General features: G+C 31.3%; 1 long non-coding RNA gene across 1 annotated transcript; it reads right to left on the bottom strand.

Moving 5' to 3' along the window:
- Nucleotides 1-4,411: 4,411 nt before the first annotated feature.
- Nucleotides 4,412-10,606, bottom strand: LOC146999107 (uncharacterized). Its single transcript, XR_015039425.1, has 3 exons — nt 10,539-10,606; nt 7,703-7,792; nt 4,412-4,553 (listed from the first exon to the last, which is right to left on the bottom strand). It is a non-coding gene; the product is annotated as an uncharacterized LOC146999107 (long non-coding RNA).
- Between the last annotated feature and the right edge of the window lie 1,945 nt (nt 10,607-12,551).

Raw genomic sequence — 12,551 nt, 5'->3', positions numbered from 1 at the left:
GGTATGTCGTCACCTCTGACTAAAACGCAAGCTTTACAAAGATTTCCCTGTGCTGTGTATTAGAGTTTACAGAGCTTCTGCGATAACAAATTTTACTCGTGACGAATAGCATCTTGAAGATTCTTAAGAATTATAATAAATGGGGGCTGCTGTTATGCAAGTTATCATCCTATTGCAATCTAGACATGTTTCATGGAATTTAAATTTCTAAAATTTGCAGGCCACATCTTCTGTTGGATTCTTTGGCTCTTAAGACAGATTAGTTCTTAGTATAGCCAGTGTCGGATTTAGACTTGATTAAGGCTCTAAGTTATCTGAGATATGGAGCTCTTTATAAGTCCAGATATATGTCAGTGCCAAATATGATTTTAGGATATCTAGAGGGATTTGGGGGGCCCTCAAGAAAGCGGGGGCCTAAGCTATAGCTTGTGTAGCTTACATGTAAATCCATCTCTGAATGCAGCGCGATGCCAAAGAGCATTAACATTCATTACGAGAGAGGTATTACCGACTGAACCCCTAAACTTGACATAAGAATGAAGATCGTCATCTCTCTATATTTCAGTATCCAAAAGTTGCACTGATAAAAGTATGTAGGTCAGTGCTGCCTTTCAAAATAATGTCCACCCATACCACGATTCCACACTTTTATACAGATGTTTCGACATTTCTTGTGTGTTCTTTTCTTCGTTCAGTGGAATCATTCTCCAAACAAGACTCATCGGCAAAGAGAACGTAGGTCTAATACGCGGTACTTCAATCACGATGATCTCTGAACCACTTAAACCATTTCAACATACATATATACATACGTATGTTTATAAAACATGACTGTCTCCCAACCCTTTTTAACATTTTTTTTCTAAAACGATATTCCTTACCATGTAGAGTCATTAGGTAATTTGGAAAAGCCGGAGAGATGAAAAATTAGCAACCGCCTTCGTCGGGATTCGAAACACGGACCTCTGGAATATCCACCCAGCTTGCAGAACCACTACACCACGCTAGGAAAACGGGAGAAATACCTTATAATCCTAATAAATATATCCTTTAATTCGTTCATATTAATTATCTCTCTTGTATAATTCATCTTTTATTAAGATCACAGCAATAAATCTGTGATTTCCCTCGTTTCCAGTCAGAACAATACACAATCCCTGAGTTCAAGATGATAACTATCAGGGGACAATTGTGGCTAAAAAGTGATCCATTGTGACCAATTCAAGAATTTCTGATATACGAAATTTTCACGAGTGCCCTTCCCAGCACGGCACACGAAACCCGTCTTCTTAGTTTTCGGATGCCTGTCTTTCAATAATAACATAGAAGTAATTTTCTAAGATTTTTTTATGTTCTAAGTTTGAAATGAATTTTATTACGGATAAGAGTATCTAGTGCTGCAAAATTGGGGATTAATTCTTTTTAGCACGCATTAAATAAGAAACTGATTTTCATCTGCGTTTGAGCAGCATCCGTTACTGTGTTTCGAGCGCATTCATGTGGACGCTGATGGTTGTAGCTATGATTCTGTTTTAGAATAGAATTTTTTTAAATACAACATATTTTAAGTTTTATGAAAAAGGTCTAACATAATAAATGGGATTGTTTAAAATTAATTTTTTCCTATTCTTAGGACATCAGCACGTATCACATACTAATCTAAAAAACATTTTTGGAAGTATTTTTCGAGAGTTCTGAAGTTGCAGCTCGTGACCTTCGAATTCTCAATATTGGCGCCGGGAGATGACCCCACATAGCACAAAAACATCCTTGGGATATCCCAAGGATGTTGCTCGCGGGATATGCGCACATCCCGCAAACCTCCTAAACACCTCCTCCCGAGTGCTTAATGTCACATCCCGGGATATCCTCAGGACATCATAACTAAGTCCCATCGACAGCGTGAGGGATGTTATTAGGATATGAACTCCTACTTACTACATCCTCAGGACATCCCACAAACCTCCTAAGCACATCCCATTATATCCTAAAAACATCCTATCTATGTCCCATCGACTATGGGATGTTATTAGGATTTAAAGTCCTACTTACTACATCCTCAGGACATCCCAATTTCCTCCTAAACTCATCCTTCTGAGCGCTTAATGTCACATCCCAGTATACCCTTAGGACATCCTATCTACGTCCCACCGACAGCGTATGGGATGTTATCAGGATTTGAAACACTAGTTACAATATCCCTTTAACCTCTTAAATACATACTCTCAACTGCTTAGTGTCACATCCCAGTATATATACAGAGGAAAATTCCAGTGAAAGTATGTGAAGGTGCGATGATCTAAAACCTACTTTTTTTTACACAGATAGTCTCAAATCGTTCTCCTATGGTTACTATGGAAAAATCAGAAATGTTGAAAATATTTATACAACTTATTTTGTTTTTAAATCTGAATTTGTGAATATATTAAAACTGAGCAAAGAAATTAAAATGAATTATTAATACAAAATATTAAAACTGAAAATTTTGCTTTTAAGATATTAAAAATCTTTTGATCATTTTTAAACATCCAATAGCCCCCAAATTGAATAATTCATAATTAAATTATTTTACAAAATCAGTTTCTAATTTCAGTTAATTTGTATTAAAAATTGAATAATAAAATTACCCATTTAATAATCTTTACATAAATGAATCATCTTTCTTTAAAACATGTAAGGAATTTATAGTGTTTTGATGACACTGTTGGGAAATTGTTAAAAAGAATAAATTGTATTTTTAAAACTAAATCAATTCCTAGCCTCAGAATAAATAAATATGTTTTCATAACATGAGAATGCTGCATGCTTTTTTATATATTTAACATTTAGTTGTAAAAATTTGACATTATGTTAACAATTCTTTATATCATTCAAAAGGTAACTCAAGAAGCTCTTCTAAAATTCTATCTTTCTGCTCACACAATTAAAAAAAAGCCCTCAGATTTTAGCATTCACTCAAAGTGGCTAAAAGTTTATGAATGCATAGATTATCAATACAGATGGGGCAGTGGAAATAGCAAAACATTTTATAAGATACTGACACCAGAAAGTTATATATCTTCTGTATATTTGAAAAATGAAGAAATATATCATGTAATTATGTAGAAATATTAAAATGTTTTCAATTAGATATATCATGAATTAAATGCATTTTAAATCAATCAGATTAGAAATTAAAAAAAGCATTGTTAAGAACTGTGTGTAATGCTTTTAAATTGTTAGTCAATAATATATTAGATTTTAAAGGTAAATATGTTAAATTTTGCCAAATGGCAAGACTTGAATGAAAAGCGAAACAAGTTTACAACTGACGATATGAAGTCACATTTCAAAACTAATAGCCCTTTTAGATTAAAAAAAAAAAGTTCTGAAAATAATTTGCAATGGTTCATTGGTATTATTTTACGCAAAATTCAGTAAAATGAAATTTACCCGTTGAAATCAGCACCAAATTAAACTTTGTAAATTCTAGCGCATGTTAAAGGTTGTCTCATCCAGAATTTTATTACTAACCATTCATTTCAGAGCAAAATAAAACAGTAATTGCCATTTATATGACAATCAATATAAAAAATTTAAATCTGCATTTTATGCAACATAGAAAAACTTCAAAAGATCTACTGTTTACCATGCAATTAAGGCATTTTATTCTGCTATCAACTCTACCAATTATTAATCCATAAAGTATATTCAGTTTACTCTTTTTGCTCAATATATTCAATGTAAAATTTTCATAAATTTATTAATTCATTTTATTTTGAGGTGAGCTTTTATTCAACTTTCAATGTCAACGAGAATGTTTAGTTCATTTTTTATTCGGTCTCAAAAGAGAAATCCAAATACGTTGATTTATGTACGTGTATTTATGAATCAAAATACATGAGAAATCACAGTGAGAAAAGCACTGTGATTATATATAACAAACTGTGATTATATATAACAAATAACTTAAACTGTGATTATATATAACAAATGCAGTGAATTATAGTTAAAAAATAATGAAAATATTTATATTTCTGAACTATTTCATATATAACATTTTCAGTTTCGCATATGTGGCAATTTAAGAACTTTTTTACGTATACCAATTTTTTGAAATATCTGCAAATTTTTGTATCTTCAAGGAAAGCTTATTCTTTCACCTTTAGTATATAAGTAATGGTAATTTACCAGATAAAATTACTTAATGGGGAATACAGAAAAATATCTAACCACTTACCTTTGTGACTTCATCTGCAAAGAGACTAAAAAAGTAGTTCAGCTAAATCTGCTATAATAAATATTTATAATAATGCTAAATTATGCAATATCTATTAATATGACAAATTTTTGTAAAGCTATTTATTTGGATGAAAAATAAACACATTCAGAAATTTATGGCACTATATTATGATTAACAGAGGAAAAACACTTTTCAAAATTCAAAATAGTTTTTATTAATCCAATTTATCACATCTTATTTGAATTCATGAAAAACAATATTATATCCATGTATTCTTATGTATATAAGAACTCTTGATAAATTGGATCTCTGTCATTGCCTTTCACAGCACCTAAAATAAAAAAACACTCACAATTACTATTTGTGAATATAATTCATAATTAAATTTAAACAAATTACTATTAGAATGCAAATTAAAGGAAGCATTTAAAATATTTTAACGTTTAATACCTATAAACAGAGTAGCAATTATTTGATTTTTCGATTATAGTAAAATAAACATGGGGGATGCCTTTTAAAATTTTTTATGTCAGAAAATAAACTCAAACCACCAGCTGAACATATGAGCAATTTTATCAATCAGCCACTGGTAGGTAACCTGGATACTGAATCATCATATAAAGTTGCCAAGATAAAGAGAGAAACAAAATTATGATAATCACATCTTACCTATTCATAAAACTATTTTAAATTTAATGTGTAGGCAAGTCCAAAAAGAGTGAGAATGAATTTATTTTGCAACATAAAGTAAAGTCTTGCAGGAGCAAAAAAAAAAAACTTGTCTCATGAGATTGGCAAGTAAAAAATAATTAACTGCATCTGCTAACATTTATCTGACAACACATAAGTAATTGTTAGCTACGTGCAGAAAATAAAATCTGATCAGGGGCGTAGCTAGAGGGGGGAAAGGGGGGCATCTGGCCCCGGGTGCAGATCCAAGGGGCGCCAAACTGATGTTAGAACATTTTAGAATAAAATGTTTTCCATCCTTGGCAAGCAGTAGGGGATGCGAAATCTTCAGTTGTCCCTGAGCGCTGAAAACCCTAGCTATGACTCTGAATCTGATCATGTTAATGCAATTTTAAACTTTTGAATTTAACTGCAGAAATTTACCAAAGAAGTACTTGTAACAGTAGTAAATGAAGATGTGGCTAATCTTTACTGTATGGTACACCTTGGTTTCTGTCTGAAAAAAAAAAATCGCAAAGTGGTATTGGTTGTTTGTGAAATGTGGAAGCCCATTGTGTCAAATAAGTTTTTCAGTAACCCTAATGTTGATAATGTTGGCAAAAGTAGCCTTTGGGGGGGGGAATTTTTTTTGTCAATAAAAAGGAGTTATTTCTGCAAATATTGCCAACGTGCTGTGATAAATTTAGTTTTGGGCTACTTTTTTTAATAGTAAACCTTTTGTATGGTCCCAGGTTTTTGGTTCTTACCATTCTTTTCAATTGCTGTGTTTGGTTGCACGGAAGTGGTATGGTCTTGTATTTTGAACATGCTATTTATTATTTTGGTGTGGGTACCATCGTTTGAGTATGTCTGAGGTGACTAAGAGACGAAAAATTTAATTGAATTGCTTACCTGGAGGATGGTGGTGAGAAGCCTAAACATATGCATGTGAAAAAAAAGGTATGTTAAAAAAATGACGTTTCATTTATTTTTTTGTCTCTGTGTGTTAATTTTTGTTAGAAGATTTGTTGTTTAATGTTTTTATGTTACGAAATATGTATTTTTGGTAACTTATTCCTCTCTGTTTGTATATTTTTGGTTGTCTGTGTGTTAAGACAGTGGCAAATTTTTTCTGGTAACTATGATATTTTTAACTTTCTGATTTTCTTAAAGTGAAAATAGATCAATGTGTACATGGACAAAGTTAAGGCAGTGCACAATGCCCAGTTTGTGCAGTTCTCTGTTTTAATAGGTCGATGTGTACATGGACACAGAGTTTGTGTATGTCTGACTTCTTATTTTGGTTTTGTGTAGCGGCCACCTTGAAACTGGTGCCGATCCTCTCAGGTGACGATCTTGATATAAAAAAAAGAAACGATTCGCCAAGGGTTACAGTAGAGTAAATTTTTACCAAAGATGTTCTACCATAATCACCATTTCAGTGGTTTAAACACTAGTGGAGCAGTATGCAGAGATGAAGATTTGAGTTTTGTTTACAGAGCATGATGGTTTGTTTAGGCACTCCAGCCATTACAGTGAACAAAATTATAATAAACATAGCCACAATAATTGTCTATAAATATTGATGTATAACACTGCATTAACTAATATATTTCTTACGCTAGTATATACAGAATCCTTAATCGAAGGGAAAATCAGAAGACTGTGCATGCATTTTCCTTTAACTGAAACATGGATTTGACCATACAAATCTCAGTCTTACGGGACATGCCACACTATGCAGATAGACAGTAAAAAGTGCTTGTGTTGTTTTTATTTGTTAGAGGTATGAAATAAATATACTTCTAGATTTTAATTTTTTCTTTTCTTGTTTTACATTTGGATTACCTATCAAAAAGTAAGGAATTTTGATATTATTACAATATCGGAGTTAAAATAACAATTATTGGACGTGTTAAAGTAATGAAAATTTTAAATTAGGTTAAAAAGTAAACAAAATTTACTTTTAAATTACTTTAATTAATTTATTAAATTTTAATTTATTAAATTTACTTTTAAATTTTTAAATTAGGTTAAAAAATAACAATTATTGGACGTGTTAAAGTAATGAAAATTTTAAATTAGGTTAAAAAGTAACCCTTAATCTGGCATATTTTTGAATTAAACTCTATCGACATTAAAAACAACAAAACGTCCCTCTTTATTAAGGACTTTAATTAACTAATTTTAAATACGGAGCTATGAATGAATTTTTTCCCTTGCATGTTATAATAACTGAAACAAAATTACTCTGATACAGTCAAAATTCCTAAATGCAAGTACATAAAATTTACTTTAGCAATTTAAAGAGATGAGACACACTGAACACATGAATAAATTTCTATCAAAGAATAATTTATTAAATTTGGCCCGTTCCATAGTAAACTTTAACTATTAGCTTACATTATTACACCATGTTATCAGTTTGAAAAGCAAGTAATATGCCAGATCTTGGATGTAAAAGAAATGCACAAAATAATATACAGATTATTGAAAAATGATGTATACCAATGTTTATAGATATGATTAAATGTAACAGAAAATTTACTGTCACAACCACATTTTTAAGTGAAATGCATTATTTTAACATTTTACAATATTTAAGGTATGGCATTAAATGCAACATTATGTGCCTGGATATAAGTTAGTAAATTAAAAAAATAATAATAATAATCAAAGAATGAATGTCATAAAAAATTTCAAAAACAAGCAGAATTTAATTTAGAAGACCTTTAGACACTTATGATAAATAAATTTGAGAATTCTTAACCCAAAATTAAATTATAATTAACTAAAACCAGTTTGACTGACCTTCTACAAAATCCTTCAGCTGCAATTTTTTCTAGCTTGAAAACCAAATTCTTCTCTACATGGTAATAACATCTTAACCAGTTGAAATTCCTGCAGAAAGTTTGATCAGTAATAGAATTAATAGAATAGAAAAATTAACACAAAAGTATAGAACATCATTTAAACTTAACATTATTACAAATTTTGGTGCTTTCTGACTATCAGCAAAGCTGTGAAAATTGGCAAAATGGTTAGTTTATGGTTCATATCTACTGCTCTGTTCACAAGTAGTAATTCATATAAGCACTTTATAAGAAACAAGAAATTTTAGGATGCACACACACAAAAATATATACATTGGGTCAATATTCACATATTTTTCATCCAATGGAATACTATTCAGAAATAAAGATTAAATATAAAGCATGTAAATACATGTGTGTGGTATGCATATTCATAGTTTGCTATTATCATGTGCATACTCTTGCTGTTGTAGCATAAGTTGAAGCTGTGAGGGCAGATGATAAGAAAGTATCAGAATTTTTCATGTATAAGAAAAGATTGCCCTGACAATAGTATCTCAATTGTTTAGCACTGACATTTACATAGCGCATTAGAAATATATAGTAATATATGTATAATAAAAAGATAATTGCATATTATTAATTCATTTTTTTAAATGCCAAACTTTAACAATTCTTTCACATGAACATCTAAAATCCATTCTTAACTAAAGAATAAGTAAAAAAACCATGTAAATTTCTTATCAAGCCCATCATTTCCGAAATGTCTACTTCTGAAAGTTCCCAGCATTTCTCAATATATTATTAAATTACTAAACTAAGCATCAATGATCGTCATGTTCGCTAATGTGGCAACATCTTTCACACTTCTTTGTTACCACAAGTAACAAGTAGGCTTCAATAAATCTTTAACTGTTACATGCTACTTTTGTCTAAAATTTGTACAAATAATAAAATTAAATGAGCTCTTTATGATATGCTCAAAGAAATAATTTTGTATGAAAATTTGTATGTTATATATTGGCCTGATTAATGATTCAGGAAATAATTCGGGTTTTCAAAGTGCTTCCAATAATTCAAATTTCAGCTTATGTCAAAATAAAATCTATAACACAAAGATAAGCAAATTTCCTTATGAACAAATGGCCCACCAGCGGCCGAGCGGTAAAGTCGCTGAACACTGGTAGTTCGGTCCGAGGTTCGAATCCCGCGAACGGGCTGGCTGCATGGGTGTTTTAATGGTTTTCCCCATGTGTAACGTGTATACAAGCCAGTTTCCCTTAGAAAGTCCTCCACGAAAGGCATCCCTCCTCTTAGGCAGATAGCCCTAGTGTGCTTTGCCATAATTAAATACACCAACACCTTATGAACAATGCATTTTAACATTATTCAATCACTGGCAATCACACAGTACTGATTGCTTCAATAAACATTACTGTAACTGTGTTATTTAAAAGACTGTAATGTTTTAATTATTTCCTTAATTAAAACATTACAGTCTTTTCCTCCTTCTAACACCAAAAGAAAATCCAGATAAGAAATATAAAAATATCAGTAAAAATAAATTATATTACTGAATGACACTTTACATTAATTACACTTATGCATATATTATTTTATTATAAATTATTTCAAAATCAAAGAAGAGAAGGGGGAGAAACTTTAATATTGACATTTCTAAAATGATATAAACATTAATCATTTAGTACAGTTTGTTATTTCAGGCAAAAAGAATTCACTTTTCTGGATAGCATTTATATTTCCATCTCACTTTCAATGAAACATTAAGAGAAATGCATATAATTTAAACACCAGTTTATTTTATTTATCAGATAGGTTTTTTCGAGTTGACATAATCTATCAGTAAAATTCGGTAGTAATAATTCTGAATGTTAGGCAACTTGCAAGATTCAACAAAAATTATCAATACTTTTATTATAATGACAATACTACAGTAACATGAACATAAAATTAAACTGCATATAACTATAAAATAAGCCAGCATATAATAATGGTGCATTGGTTTCTAAAACAATGGGCTCGATGAAAAAATACATGTATTATTGTAACTATTCATATTCTTCAGCTTTCCTAATATTCTCATGTTCACTTTACATAACTAAAGTATCTAAAATACAATAAAAATGCAAACAATATTTATGAGAAAATGTTAAAAGCAATCATAAGCATTTGATTGAATGACCATATTTTGTCTTCCTGCAAGTCGAATCTTAAAATGATATGCACTTTGAAAAATGCTTAATCCTTTTATAAAATATTCAAAAAAGATTAAAAAAAGGTACTGTTCTGTTATCAGGACCGGGTTCAGAATTGTATTTATGTATACTTGTATATTTGTGTGTCTACATATACACATCTATGCACATACTTACGAACACAGGTTCATACATTTCCGATTCTGGTCCCAATAACAGAACAGTACCCCCAAAAAAACTTGAATTACAAACTAGATTAAGATAATGTTTCAACCATACATATTTTGGACAAAACAATGCAAACTCTTATTTTTATACAATTGTTCAAACTATTTAACATAAATTTATTGCTGCAATAAAATAATAAGCAATCTGATCACACATATTATTTTGAAACTGAATGCATAAACTAGACTAAAAAAAATTCAGTCATAAACATTTGGATAGCAGGGCAAATTAGATATTTGAAAAGACAGCCAGCCATTGAGATACACGTAATTCACGACAGAATGGTAACAATTCATAAAGCTGTGAAACACTTAACTGTCAAAATGACATAAATAACATAAATTCGAAAAGCAAAAAAAGTAAACATACAAGTATTGCAACTGAACTTACCTTTCATGCAACGAAAATTATCCATACAAGTTAACCTCATGGCGCAGCCATTTTGGATTTCGTTTCAAATCAGACAGATGTTTACGGATTTGCGGAAGAATACGAGGAACTAGTAGTTTGCCGGATACAATGTGCAATGACGCGAAAGAATATAGTTCTGTAAAACTTCCTACATTATTCCGTAATAAACAGTACTATTTCTAATTTTTTCTTTATCTAATTAATTAATTAATAGGGAAATAGTTAAATAATGCCGAGTTCATTTTTAATGAAATGTAAAATTTTGCATGTATGGGACGACCACCTTCCATCCAATATTTCTGAGAATATAAACAAATTTTGGAATCTGAGAGTATCAGTAAATAAATATATAGAATATCGCCTCTCAAACGACCACTTCTGAAAGTGACCAATAGTTCTGAGATTATAAATAAATATTAATATTAAGCATTATTTCTATAAGACGACCATCTCTATATAAGACCAAAGTTTCTAGAATCTTGGATAGTCATCAGAGATGTATCTTTACTGCGAAATTATCGCACGACTGTAATTCAATATCAATATACTTTTATTATAATGACAATACTACAGTAACATGAACATAAAATTAAACTGCATATAACTATAAAATAAGCCAGCATATAATAATGGTGCATTGGTTTCTAAAACAATATGCTCGAATATCAATAACAGATCGCGCGATTGAAAAACATTTTCTGTCCTGTAATTAGAGGAAAAAATTTTCCTTATGAGGTATTTCTCCCGCTTTCCTAGCGTGCCTTCGTGGTGTAATAGTTCTGCACGCTGGGCCGGTATTTTAGAGGTCCGTGGTTCGATTCACGGCGAAGGCGGTTGCTAATTTTTCATCTCTACGGCTTCCCAAAAAAATCCTAATGTCTCTACAGTGGCGCCCGAACTAAAAAGGTGTTGGATGAGGTATATCCACACCCAGGATTTAGTGATTGGATCCCCTTAAAAAAAAAGTCGGCCTTTAAAAAGAGAAGTAATATAAGGTATTTCTCCCGCTTTCCTAGCGTGTCTTCGGCCCACCAGCGGCCGAGCGGTAAAGTCGCTGAACCCTGGTAGTGCGATCCGAGGTTCGAATCCCGCGAACGGGCTGGCTGCATGGGTGTTTTCGTGGTTTTCCCCACGTGTAACGTGTATACGAGCCAGTTTCCTTTAGAAAGTCCTCCACGAAGACATCCCTCCCCTTAGGCAGACAGCCCTAGTGTGCTTTGCCATTATTAAATACACCACCACCACACCTAGCGTGTCTTCGTGGTGTAGTGGTTCTGCACACTGGGCCGGTATTCCAGAGGTCCGTCCTTCGATTCCCGGCGAAGGCAGTTGCTAATTTTTCATGTTTCCTGCTTCCCAAAAAAATACCTAATGTCTCTATATCCAAATTTAAAAAAAAAAAAAAAAAAAAAAAAAAAATTCGTTTCCTTAATTAAATATATCTATATCTAATTTTACCTATATTTGTAGTAGGGTTTGTAATCTGTAAGTAATTATACATGTAATTTACACATTTTTTATAAAAAAAATATATGTTATTTAGAATTTTGCAAATATTCTAGAAAATGCTAATCCATTGAAAAAAATCTTTTCCATGACTAAATAAATTTTTAAAAACGTCAGAAAAAATAGCAGTTAAAATTAATAACAAAATAACAAGAATAAATCATCAATCATATCAATATTTTTAATGTACAGCATTTAGAAACAACTTAGTAAAATACATATGAAAAATAAAATAATGTGCAAGTTTCAGATGTGCAATGTCAAAAAATTAAAACTGGTAAATTTGAGAACAAATATCCTAAAAATGTTTGACAACGAAAGTCCTCCGGACAATGCAGAATGAATGTCCTCAGGATGTGAAATTGGTGAACTCCTCAGGACAATGCAGAATGAATGTCCTCAGGATGTGAAATTGGTGAACTCCTCAGGACATCTGAGAATCAACATCTTCAGGACATCCTGTCATATCCCGGGACATAGCGACTT

This window comes from Stegodyphus dumicola, chromosome 1 (genome assembly GCF_044657685.1).
Source record: "Stegodyphus dumicola isolate Sdum_Otavi_A_Nest chromosome 1, ASM4465768v1".
Taxonomy (NCBI): domain Eukaryota; kingdom Metazoa; phylum Arthropoda; class Arachnida; order Araneae; family Eresidae; genus Stegodyphus; species Stegodyphus dumicola.
Note: the sequence above shows the minus strand (reverse complement) of the source record. Positions and strands in the feature narration are given on the sequence as shown.